The sequence below is a fragment of the Aulonocara stuartgranti genome (genome assembly GCF_965226115.1).
Source record: "Aulonocara stuartgranti genome assembly, chromosome: 17".
NCBI classification, from domain to species: domain Eukaryota; kingdom Metazoa; phylum Chordata; class Actinopteri; order Cichliformes; family Cichlidae; genus Aulonocara; species Aulonocara stuartgranti.
This window is the reverse complement of record NC_138953.1, coordinates 21,944,389-21,957,235: the sequence shown is the minus strand read 5'-3', so window position 1 is coordinate 21,957,235 and position 12,847 is coordinate 21,944,389. Positions and strand designations below refer to the sequence as shown.

The 12,847-nt window shown below is 43.8% G+C and overlaps 1 protein-coding gene across 14 annotated transcripts in view; it reads left to right on the top strand.

Moving 5' to 3' along the window:
* celf2 (cugbp, Elav-like family member 2) overlaps positions 1-12,847 on the top strand; it is a 244,545-nt gene that overhangs the window by 118,242 nt on the left and 113,456 nt on the right. The gene's annotated exons all lie outside the window — the stretch shown is intronic.

The window sequence follows — 12,847 nt, the reverse complement described above, 5'->3', positions numbered from 1 at the left end:
GTTTGTCTTAATTGGAAATCCTTGACATGCAAAATGTCACTCACTTCTTGGATTAATCCTGTAGTCATCTTGCTTTGGTTTCAGCACGGGCCGTCTTTCTTGAGAAATTTTTAAAAACCTGTGGGACAGAAGTGATCACCCTGTTTGTGAGTATTCTGTTATGGAAATCGGCAGTTAGTGTGTCTCGAGCCGCCAGGGAGCATCGGAGGTATTGCACAAGTCTGTTCAGGCCTTTCCGAGAAGAGAGTGCAATGCACCAAGTCCCCTGGGTGCTCATTATGGAAAACTGTGGTTGAAAAACAGGCCAAAACACTACACACATACACATACAAGCCAGATGTAGACTCATGTCTTGCATGGTTCTGTCATTTAATTAATAACAGCGTGTGTCAGTGGGTCGAGTTGTGTGACTTTATCAATATTTTAACAAGACGTAGTCCTAACTTGAGCTTTTGCACCCACGCAAGGGGAACAAAAACAGCAAAGCAAACAAAAAGCTTGTGCCTGTCTTTATTGCTGATACTATAGCTATAGCTGATAGTCTACAATAGGCAATATCACCTCTATCTGTCTATAAGTTCTTGTGCGTTGCTGTTCCACTTGAAATATAAATGGTAAAAACACGTTTCACAGTTTGTGACGAATAAGATGATTTGATACGAATGATGTAAATCCTCAGAGGAAACAGACTGAAGTCTAAGAAGGGAAGGAAAAAAGCAAAAGACACAGAGGCACAGATGGAGGGTGGGATGAACAGGAGGGCGACAGAGAGAAAATGAAAGAAGGTGAGAAAAATAGAGAGGTGGGTGGTAGACGGCTCCTCCGGCACCCTTGGGTGGCGTTTGCTGTCTGTGTGTATGAGTGTATGTGCGTGCGTGCCGCAGATGAGTAATGGCCTCTGACGTGCATGTCTCTCTTGTCTCGTCCTCCATCCGTTTCATCATTACATGCCATCAATCTCGCCATCTCTCAATCTCCCTGTCAGCTCCCTCTGTTCCCCTTCTCTTTTTCTATCTGCCTCTTTCCCTCGTCCCTTCTCGTCCTCCTCCTCTTCCCTTCCTCCTTAGACGGGCTTATTCTACACCGACTGCGAAGTCCTTGGGGTGTTTAACTCCTTACCGCCACTTCTTCTCCTTCCTCTTCGCTCAGCACTGAAGCATTGCTCTGTTTCTCACCTGAGCCCCAGTTTAATTTCACTGTGAGAGTGGCGCTCACGCACTCATGCACACACACTCAATCATTCACTCACCTAACACCTTCTCACACACACACACACACACACACGCTGACTCACCAACAAATACAGATATGCACGCACACATTCAGAAGAAGCTGTCAAGAGTAATGGTGTTTAGTGTAATTTACTGTACCGCCATTGTAGCCTCTGCTTTCTCAATAGGAATCATTATAGAGATTACATAATGGGGGTAATTTTTCTTCTGCTGTATACGGCACTGTGACGGCAGTACAAAGTGTTTTGGAGGCTGGAGAAACCCCGTTAGCTGTAGCTGGGAAGTAAATGGGTCCAGCGTAGCCTGGCTAAATCAGCGCCTGTTAGCCTCCCCCCTCACCCCCCCTTCAAATCCATGCCTATTACTCTTTAACAAACCTGAATGGATCCAGGGTATTGATCTGTTGACGAGGGAATGCTCTCTTTGTTCAAACGTACACGCTGAGAAAAGGAGAGAGCAGGAAGTGGAAAATTTGACACGGAGAGCTAATGCGCCACAGAAAATGTATATCAGGGGTGTCAAATATAACACCCGTGGGCCAGAATCGGGCCCGCAAAGACTCCAATCTATCCCATTACATGTCTTTGGAAAATGTGAAGGAGGACATAAATTTTGCACTTTTAACCTTGTTCTTACTGATAAAGATCTTCCCCATGGTCATTCATACTCTGCCAAAGTAATTAAGTTATAGATTTCTGTATTTTAAGCATTTACATCTCACAATTTAAGCCCAAAGAGTCATGCTGGCAGATTTAAAATGAGTTGTATGAAGACATAATGGTGCATTAGAGGCCCTGTAAAAGCTCGTTTTTATCGTTTTTAATCTGTGGCACCCGGCTGAAAATGTGTCTTTTAAGGATCAAACACCTTGTGTGGCTCTGAAAAGTTTTTTGCTCATTCATTCATTTAAAAAAAAAAAGTAGCTGTAGTCAGATTGGATTCACAGCAGTTGCAATGGATTCCAATTAAGATCAAGTGGGACTGCAAGGACTGATATCAAACAGCGTAAACAGCCTTTCAAAAACCACTAGATTTAACTGTTTTGATATGAATGGTTTGAATCATTTTTTGGGGAGGTGCCTGTGCAGCAAGCAGATCAGCATGAATGTCAGTGCTTATGAGAACCTTTCGTTTCAGCCCCGCTGGTTCTCCGTGCACTCTTGAAATCAAGATGCGGGCTGAAGCATTCAGACAGTAACTCCTGAAAGAAACAACCAATTAAAAGAAAGAACAGAGCATTTTATTAACATTACGCCTCACTGTGCTTGTCACCGTGAAAGAGAACCACGCAGGGGGACTTGTGATGCGAAGACAGTGTTGCTAGACAACTTGCTAGGTTACTGTAAATGCAATAAAAGCTTCCCAACAAGTGTTACATCCCGTGTGACATCAGCATCAAACATCTGAGCTGATATCTGCTATTTTTAAACTCACCTACAGTAAAGATCTACTCTGTGGTATGATTTTTTTTTAATCTCTTGAGTACTCAACATGTCTGGTTGCAAATGGTCTGAGATGCTGGTGCTCTAGTATGAATGTCACCTTTAAAGATTGTGTGCATTCATGTTAAGTAGCACCAAACACAACCGCCCTCCATGTTATTTATGTCAGCAGAACTACTGTCAGGACTCAGTGTGTGACTCAGGCTGCAATTCTACTTCCCAGATGAGCGTTTCAAGACTGACAAGCAAGTAAAAGTGTGCTGACTGTAAGTCAGTCACAAAAGATCGCAATCAAATTAAAAGTTACATGAGTTTTACTGCCCCAGGTCACAGATATAGCCGTAGCTGTAGCTCAGATGAGTCAAAAAGGTTTAAGAGACACGTGGTTCACGTTAGCATTTAAGACTGAAGTCAGCTTCTGGTTTGTGTTTCAGGGCGACTCGAGCCATCGCCGTGCTTCAGACATTTGCTGGACGACGGCTGTCGGTCGCTAGCCTGATCGGGGTTTTTAACAACGCAAACGCGAATCTTTAGTGATTTTAATCTGCGAACATCAGTTATTAAATTTGCGAGCCTTTTCACAGTCGATTAAAAGTCTCTCGGAGAGTCCCTGGCTGTGCGCAAGAATTCAATTTGCACATTTGAAAGGGTGCAACAAAAAAAAGTAATTCAAGGATTATAGCAAATTAATGTTACCACGGAGCACGGCAAAGTCATCATATCACTTCTTAAATGAGTAATAAATAATGTGTAATAGTGCCAGGTTCCCTTATGATGGAGTAATTGACTCTCCTCTGTGGTGCTCCGAGGTCATTACCTCCCCAGTGATGATTCATGTGTTCTCTAATTGCTCTGACATCATCCATGTTGGATACACACAGTATCTCTTATAACACACACACACACATGCTCGTTTCATCATTTGGCTCAGCAGCAGCCGAGGCTGCCAATATTGTATTTACATTAAATGTGGCTAATTTGATAGACCCTGCATGAGAAGAAGTTTGCTCCAGCATCAATATGGCTGCACAGGTGTCTAACCTTGACTACTTACCCAGCATGGCTATTCATAGGCCATTAATTAGAGCAGGATCCTGCTAATTAACACACAGGCACATTTGCTTTCTCTGTGACACGCGCACACTCACACTCACTCTTCTCCTTTCCCCCTGCACTCCACTCTCTTCACGTTTGAGTTCCATTTAATGCGCCCTGTTTGATTTGCCCTACTAAAGTAATGAGTTTGGAAAGCAGACAAAAATTCTGAAGTGTGTTTTGGAGGAGCCTCAGGATAATTTGAAGTCCTGGGGCTGGGAGTAGAAGTAGGCTCGCTCGCTTACATCCACAGCCGTACACATTTGCGCGCACGCAAGCACGGAAATACACCCCCGCGCGCCGTCGCTTGTCTCGTGTATTATGTGTGTGTGTGTGTTTCCACAGCTGAATGAGAGGTTTTTTACGCATTTTAAATGTTCTTTAGAGGAGCCGAGCAAAACAAAATCTGAGAAATCTGAGAAAATAATAAATTTTTCTTTTTTTTGTTCCCCGTAGTATTTCATTCAGAAAGAAAGTAGCAGTTGTGTTTTTGCTTGTAATGAGCAATTGTTGGTTATACAAAGTGGCTCTCGGTATCTCTTGCGAGGACTTGTTTGTTAGGTTTTCAAAAATCCAGGCTTTTAGAGCGAGTCCAATTCAATTGAAATCACATCGAGTGTCACTTCTTGTCAAAAATGGCTCAAATCAGGTCTGGACTTTTCTTGAGTACATTCTCTTGAATGGCCAGCAGGGGGCAATTTTACTGACTCCAGTCTGAGTGTATAGAAGTCTGTGGGAAACTGATTCTACGTCTCACTTCATTTATGGCTTTAGTAAATCATTTCCCAGTGAGTTTTCGATCCCAGTTGCTTCTTTCAAGTCTGTTCAATAGAGCGTGTAATTCAATTTGTTCATTATGATTACATGTAGAGTAGAATAGATGATGAAGCAGGGTATGCTTTGACTGACAAGCCAAGAAAATAATCAACCGAAGCCTACAAATAAGACTTTGGTGGCATCACGGTGGCTACGTCTGTCTTTCATATCCTGTGTATGGCAGAGTGACCAAGCCATTCTCAAGTAAACAAGTTTAGTTTTTCACTATTCAGTTATGAAAAACATAAACAAAGTCAAATTTTAAGTCTCAAACCTCAAATCAGTTTTAAGGCGAACTCTTGTCAGATAAAATTTACATCAAGTCACAAATTCTTTCAACCTCAAGTCCAGAAATGAATCCCCATCAGTAAAAAGCTATTCACATCAACTGGCCTCATAAAACTGATTATTAAAAAGGTTTTCCATGCTATCTTTATATACCCATCCATTTCATGCCAATTATCCACTCCAGGGTCACAAGTCCATCTGTTTAAGTATCCGTCTTTTTAGAAGAGTGGAGGATGGGGAGAGCTGGTGCCTCTCTTAGCTGTCATAGGACAAGAGGCAGGGAACATCTATCATTCACACTGACATTCTTACTTGCATCCAGTTTAGTCACCACTTAACCTAACGTGCATGTGTTTGGACTGTGGGAGGAAGCTGGAGACAACCAGACAGTGGATTTGAGCCCAGGACCCTTCTAGCAGTGCTAACCTCTGTGCTGCTGTCTTTATTCTTTCTATTTGACCTGACCTATTTGTCCTGAGATTTTAGCACCAACATAAAAAAAAACAAGTTTCAAGCCTTCAGTCATGTGACATACAACTAGCAAAGTGTCTACCTGAATAAAGTTTTAATTTGACAAGTGTATGTCAGATATTTGGAAATGACAGCGGTTACATGTTTAACCTGTAAACGGTGTGCAGTATTTGGACAGGATTAACTGTGTTGCTAGATTATTTAAGCGGTAGAAGAAGCTTATTTGGAGCAGGTCAAAAGATAAAGACCCCCTCTGCATTAGGAGATAAAGAAGGGTTGAGTAGATTAGGCCTAATAAAACACAACAGCCCCCTCCTGCACAACTGAATCTTTGTTGTCTAAACAATAACAGCTGTGACTGTGGAGTACATAAATAGCTCTGCAGCATTTTCACATCTTTACCTCGTGCCAAAAAAATTTTGCCAGTTACATTACAAGCACTTAGAAGCTGGAACAGCGCAGACACACGTTTTTCCTCATGTGGTTCACATGGAAACGTGCAACCCGGCATCCACTCAGGCTGCAAGGTGCTGTCATCTCCACACTATCCGGACAGAGGACAGCCCTGCCGGGCCCTGCAAACCTGCACAGTTTCAAACATCAAGTGAAAAATTACGTTAGAACAAATGATAGATTTGGCGAGTCTGGATCCAAGCCAGGGGGAGGTTTAGTTTTGACATAGGATGCAGATTAGCCTTCCTCCTCGTCCTCCTCCCCCTCTTCTCATTCCTCATCAGCATTCAGACCTCATCGCGAACCAGTGCAACTCGTTGGCGTCTGTTAGCCTGAAGGAAGAGAGAGAGAGACAGACAAACAAGGATGAAGTGAGAAAAAGTAGATGATGGGTTAGGACTGAACAGCAGGGTGAGTGAGGCAGAAGAGCCGGAGAGGGAGGGAGACAGGGAGAGATGGTTCATTAAACATTTAGAGGGATGGCGAGCAGACAGGCCTCTCGATTTCTCTCCTTTTACTGTTTGGGAGATAGGAGATTGAATGTAGGCCTGTGCACTGACATACACCTCTGTTAGCGCTTTGTCTGTTCATGTGTATGCGCATACATCTCCGTGTGAGTTTTCTGTCACACTGAAATTCCCACTTGTCCCTGCAGGTATAGATAATGGCTTGGAAATGTAACTGCACGACCCTAAATAAGGCAGTCCCAGTCATGCTGTAACACTGTGCTTAATCCCTATATCAAAATACACACACGTACACATGCTAAGACAAACACCCAGGGTAATGCAATTCCAAGGTTAGCCAAAGAAATTATGTGTTAGTCGGGCTTACCCGTGGCGTATCTGCCTCTCCATATGAACTGGAGTGTATTTACCCTTGTACACACCTCTGTGTATTGTCCCATTTAGCATGGTTCCCACTCATGCATCCTAATGGCCCCAGAGAGCCGGGGAGTCTCTGCTGTCTGTTATTAGTGAGCAGCACAGATCAATGGGCTCCGGAGCTGCAGCGCTAGCCTGTTAGCGCTTCCCCATTCAGACCCACTGAGCCGTGGCTAACACCGCAGTGAAAGTGTTTGCTAGTATAAAGTCTCCGAAGTGGGGAGGCACACCTGTACCCACCCTGCTTCTACAGATGTAAAGCTGAGCTCTAAAGCCAGTGAGAGGAGAAAGGACCACTGTAGATAGGAAATGAGAAAGCATACAAAGGGGCCTTTGATGTGCCAGTTTGGGTCCAGTGGGTGGGTATTAAAGGGCAGATTCACCCAATTTACCAGAGAAAAGGGAAAACATATTTTCTCACTTACTTCTAGTTCTACTTAGCCGTGCAGGTGGTTTTTTCAGGTTCACAGATATTTGTCTCTTAGACTTTAGCTGCCACAACAACACAAGAGGTAAAAGGAATTTCATTTGTCGGCCTCAAAGCATTGACAACTCGCATTCAAAAAAATGTAACGGCATCTCTCCAGAAGCATTGCCCTTTGTAATACACAGACACCGCTGTGGACTGTTTTCTTAGGGAAATTTGCTCCTGCAGAAAGCGTTTGCAATGAGCTTAAATAAAGATAAAAGCAATCTCTTTGTCTAGATACAGATAGAGCAAGCGAGCAAAATATTCAGTGTATTTTAGGTGAGCAACCCTTTGTTAGGGGCAGCATGGCGAAGCTGTGTTGAAGGCTGTCACCTCGCAGCAAAGTTTTCGATTTCAGGTCATAATAGTTTCATATCTATCACCGGTTGTTTTTTGAGGAAGTTCTTCGTCTGATTTGTTTTGGTTTATTTTGCTAAATTAGAGGTCTGGGTACTATTTAACTCAGTCAAAATCTATTTGTAAAGCCCAGCTGCTGAATAAGATCATGAGTTGAAGCCTCTTTCATTTTCTTAAGCTAGAGTGGAGAGTTGTGTGCGCATACAGATGGAGATTCCCATTCATATGATTGGTGCGTACGAACGCATCTTTTTATGACCAATGTAGAACAAAGCACCAGTGTGGAAGTCTCTATCCCGCTGTTCTCCTATACTGATGCAGGTCTCAAGACAGTCAGTGACTTAGTGGTGATCTCTGGTCGCAACAGGTTGGCAAGTGGCTGCTGAAGTTTGCTATTTCCATGTGAAATCAGCCACAAAGCAGGTGCGGCATCAGAAACTTTCTTGTGACTGCGTTTGTCACTAGCAGGTTGTCACAATCACTTGCATTTTTCAGGGAAGATGCCAACTTGTCTGCACAGTAAAGACAATTACCCTGAGACAGTATGTTAGGGTAATTGTAGATTTTCAGTGGATACAAATCTTTTTTGTGTTAGCCTTGGGAAAGGCTTGAATGGTCAAACTGAACCATTCAACTGAACTGTTCTGCAAACCACACTGCAACCACACCAAAGGTACAGCTGTGCCTCACGGGCTTGCCTAAAACTCAACTTGTCCCTGGAGCACAGATGAGTGTAATAGATAAAAAGTATACCAGTCCATGCTCCAGTTTAGATAACTGATGGGTGGATACCCTTCCTTGAACCGTCATAAGTTAACATCTTGCTCAGAAATGGCAAAGAACTTCAGATTTAACTTTGCAATGTTTTTGAAGTTTTCTGAATTCTACCTAATTATTTAGAATTTTTAGGACATTTACCAGATGGTTCAGCTTCACCACCTTATAAACCCACTCGACAGGTTGGTGGAGATCAAAACAGAGCTGAAAGGAGAGTGACTACTCTCTGTAAACGCAGGAAATAGTATGGTTAAAAACTGCATCATTTCGTTGGAACTGTTAATTTGCTTAGATTTGTTTTCTGCCCTCTAGTTGTCAGGCTGGATATTGAGTTGTCACTGAGTCATCCATCAGATATGATGGGTTTTGTTTGAGTTTTTTTATTGGTATTGTTGGCTTGATCAATACAGCGCTGGTTCTGTAAGAGAACAGTGCTAAATTAATTCAGTAGGGCACACATTTGTTTGATTTCTTCACAAATGTGTGTTGAAAGTGTTTTATTATCCCGATTAGTATCAGTATTATGTGGAAATGGTATTATTATTCTGTTAGTGTCTGCTGACAGCCTTACTGGTTTTTCATAGGCTTTTCAAAACTGATGCACAAAGAAAAAAGACTGTTTCCATGTGAACCACATGAGAAAAAAAAGAATGAAAAACAATTGGAAGAAAAACAGATTTAAAGATATCGAATATCAGAGCAGAATGTCAGCCAGATACTCACTCACTTTGGGGCCTTGCGAAGCAATGTCGCTCAGACCGTTTGTGTTGATTTGCACATGCACACTAACACACACACAAGTATAATTAGCCAATCCCTCTCCCTTTCCGTCAGCATATGTCAGCATATGGCTCCCTCCTCAGAGAGGCTGATGAACAGACTGATCAAGGTTTAATTTTGCCCTGGAGGTCCTGACCTGGAATGTAGAGCAGAAATAAGGGAAGGAAAGGAAAGGAAACCAAACCAAAGCAAAGGAAAGGAAAGGTTTTTTTTCCAAACAGCTGGCAGCCTGAACTCCTTCCTCCTGTTGACCGACCTGATGCTGTTGCCTGGGTTGTTACTGTCAGACTCCTGCTCCTTGCATGGCACTGAACATAGAACCATATTGAGCCATCTGTTCCAGCGCTAATTGGTATGCATGACATTGTTTTTCCGACCCATAAAACCTAATGAAAATGAACACCCCACCCACCCTAATATCTGTTAATGCTATCACCCGCTTTCTCCCCCCGTCCCCCTCCAGCTCGAGCCCTCCTCCTTTACAACATTACAGGAATAATTACACTATAGTGGGCATTAGCAGCAACTCTTGGTGAGGCACTTTCTGTCCAGGAGGCAGGTCCAAAGATTGGAGATCACCTGCTGTTCTCAGTGGAAACCTGTCAGCTGTCTGAGATCCAGCGCCCTCCCAACACCCCGTAAACTGGGTTCAGAGTGTGAATTGCCACAATTTTATTGAGTAAAGTGCTTGGAAACGCAGGGCTTTAATGTGCAAGTGATTTCCTCCTTAATACTGACGGTGCACTGAACGAATCACACAAGCAGAAAGAGACAGAAACGAGGGAGGAAAGGCTATAAAAAGCAAAAGAGGCAGTAAGTAGATGAATAATGTGAAAGTCCAAAGAGTTATATGCACAAACATTACTAATTATTGAGCAATACCAAATCAAACCTGATCTGCTTACATTATGAAATATAAAGTTAGGTAAAGTTAGGTATTATTTGACTAATGCTTTGCAGGAGATCTTAGTGAAGTGCAATGAAAACTATGTGCTGTTTCCTGGAATTATTTCATGAGTTTTGAACTGGAGAGTTGGTGACCTGACTGTATAAATGATTAAAAATAAAACAGGCTTTAGATAAGATGGATGTAGCCACTGTGACATCAACCTCTGGTTTTTGAAGTCTTGTCTCTTCAGGCTCTCCTGGGCTGGGACACTGAACCCCCTGTAAGAGGCCTGGTTCCAGGGCGTGACCACAGTAACCCTATACCAGGCAGGGGAAACTGGTCCCTAGGTTTTTTTTTCTCTGTCATGGGGGATCACTTGAAATTATTGCTTAAAGTTCCAAGTATTATGGATGACAGGCTGAGGGGTTCAATCAGTCGGGAGGGACTTACAGTGGAGCCGCTACTCCTCCACATTGAAAGGAGTCAGTTGAGATGGACACCTCCTGGGTGAGGAACCATGTCTTCTTTGTTTGTTTGTTTCTTAAATTGAAGTGGAATAAAACCAGGATAAGGATAACCAGGATCCCTAATTTCCTTCGGGATTAATAAAGTATTTGTCAAGGCTCGGCTGTGTGGCAGGCAGGAGGAGGACCCAAACGCAAAACTCACAGACACGGGGATGAACTCAAAATCACAGCTTTAATGCTGGAATGGCAGAACATAGGAAATACAAAACTAAACTGGGAAAAGTAAACGAACATACGCGAAGAGACACAGGGAGATCCACACAACATGAGGGACGACGTCACACTGAACAGAGGGAGACGCAGACAGAAATACACAGAGGGTTAACGAGGGAAGTGGGAGCACACGGGGAACACAGCTGACACAGATAATCATAACGAGACAGGGCAGGAGTGAACACAACATGACGCATACTGACGAGAGACTGTCAAAGTAAAACAGGAAGTACAGAGGTTCAGACAGGAGGAGAGAGAGCACGGGGGGAACACCAACATAACGGGCAGGGGAGACACGGAATAAACACGAAAGGGGACGAGGGCTCATGAATACACAGAGGGGCACACAGGGGGTGAGAGTCACAAAGGGAAAGCACTCAGGGAACAACACAACAGGGCAACTCAGGAAACAGAGCCTAAACAGGGAACAAAATACAAACATACAAGAAAACTAAGAACACTGGGCCAACATGGCCCAGGACCATGACAGTATTCTGATTCTGATTAAGAGGAAAATCAAAGGAGTAAAGGGACTTGGCAAGCATATAGCTGTACAGCCTCAGTACAGTTTGTGTGGGTTAATGTGACGTCAAACAGAAGAATGTGTTGTACATGTGGACAAAACACCCCAGTTGTATTTTGTGTTTAGTGGGAGCCTGAGGTCAAACACACAATCGCACTCAGTCACAACCGCCTTGAAATGATCTACGAGGGAAATTACAGCGCAAGCAAGAGTTTACAGATGTGTCCTCGCAGAGAAAAGGAACTTCTCAGTGTTGGGTTTTTTTCTGGCCACACACACACCAACACAGAAAACATTGCCCTCCCATGCCAGCCAATAAATAGGTTTCCCCCGGCTGTCTCTCTCCACTGTGTTCAACTTCACTTTGCTTTTGCTCCGAGCATCCTCTCCACTACTGCAAGAACTACTGCTCCTTCCCCTCTGAGGTCGTACGGGGTATATGTGTGGCTAATAATGGCTGATTAAAGTCTTAAAAGCAGTTTCACCTGGAATATGCTGAGTAAAAAAAAAAAAAAACACACACCTTTTTGTTTTATTGACATCATATATGAAAATAGGATCCTCTCCACATGCTAATAGAGGTAACTGACAGGCTTTCATAACCTTTGTACTGCAAGCAGCGTAGAGGTTTGCTCACAATGGGACACAATTGTGCCAAAGCCAGTACAGCAAATGCACTCGTGTTGTTAAATCAGTGCCCTGTTTTCTCTCCCGCCTGTCTCTGTTCCTGTTTGTCTCTGTCTGATGCCCTTTTTGTGCTTTTTCTTCTTTTTTTGTATTTACCCTGTGGTTTTCTGCTCTGTTGTCCCCTTTAGAGGTGTCACGACCAATGTGCATGAACACACCGGGGGGGATTTATTGTTCAAGCGGGGCACAGTGGTGGAGGTGTTGCATGTTGTACAAGCAGACAAGGATTTACTGTAAAACACACGCAAAAGCACTCAAGCACCTGTGAAGGCCCAGGTAACTTTTATTTTTCCGCCAGTTCCATCAGCTGAATCGAACCGGTACCAATCTGATATGATCCCCCACCACTATCACCATCAGCCCGTCCGCTATTTCTTCTGTTCGCTGGATCGGCATTGTTGGCCCGTTTTGCGGAGAAGCATTAGTCAAATGGGCCATCATCCCCGTCGGCGAATCAGATGATGACTTTTGGCAGAGTGCAGCCGCAGCGCGATGCCAGACAATCAGAGCCACTGCCATTTCATCACACGGTCGCACGCGGACGCACAGGCACGCACGCAGACTCACACCACAAACAAGCTGTTTCTCATTAAGCCCGCAAACATGAGAGATTGAGTGAGAGGGACGAGGGGTGATGACGGAAGGGAGACGAAGGGAGACGAAGGCTTTTTCCAGGGTGAGATAAGAGAGCTGGAAGAATGAGACGAGGGACACGGTGCAAATCCACCAAAGAGTCAAGGGTGAGGCACCTACCTACCTGACACCCAGAGCTTCCACCCCCCCAGATGCCCTCACCCCCTATGTCCATTGCTGTTCCCATGGCAACAAGATATAGGGAGGATGTGGGGTGAAGAAAAGAGGAAGTGTGCTAAAGATTAGGGTGGAATACTGCTGCTACTGCCTGGATTTGACCAATCTGGTGTTGAGGCTTTAAGACGCTCTAA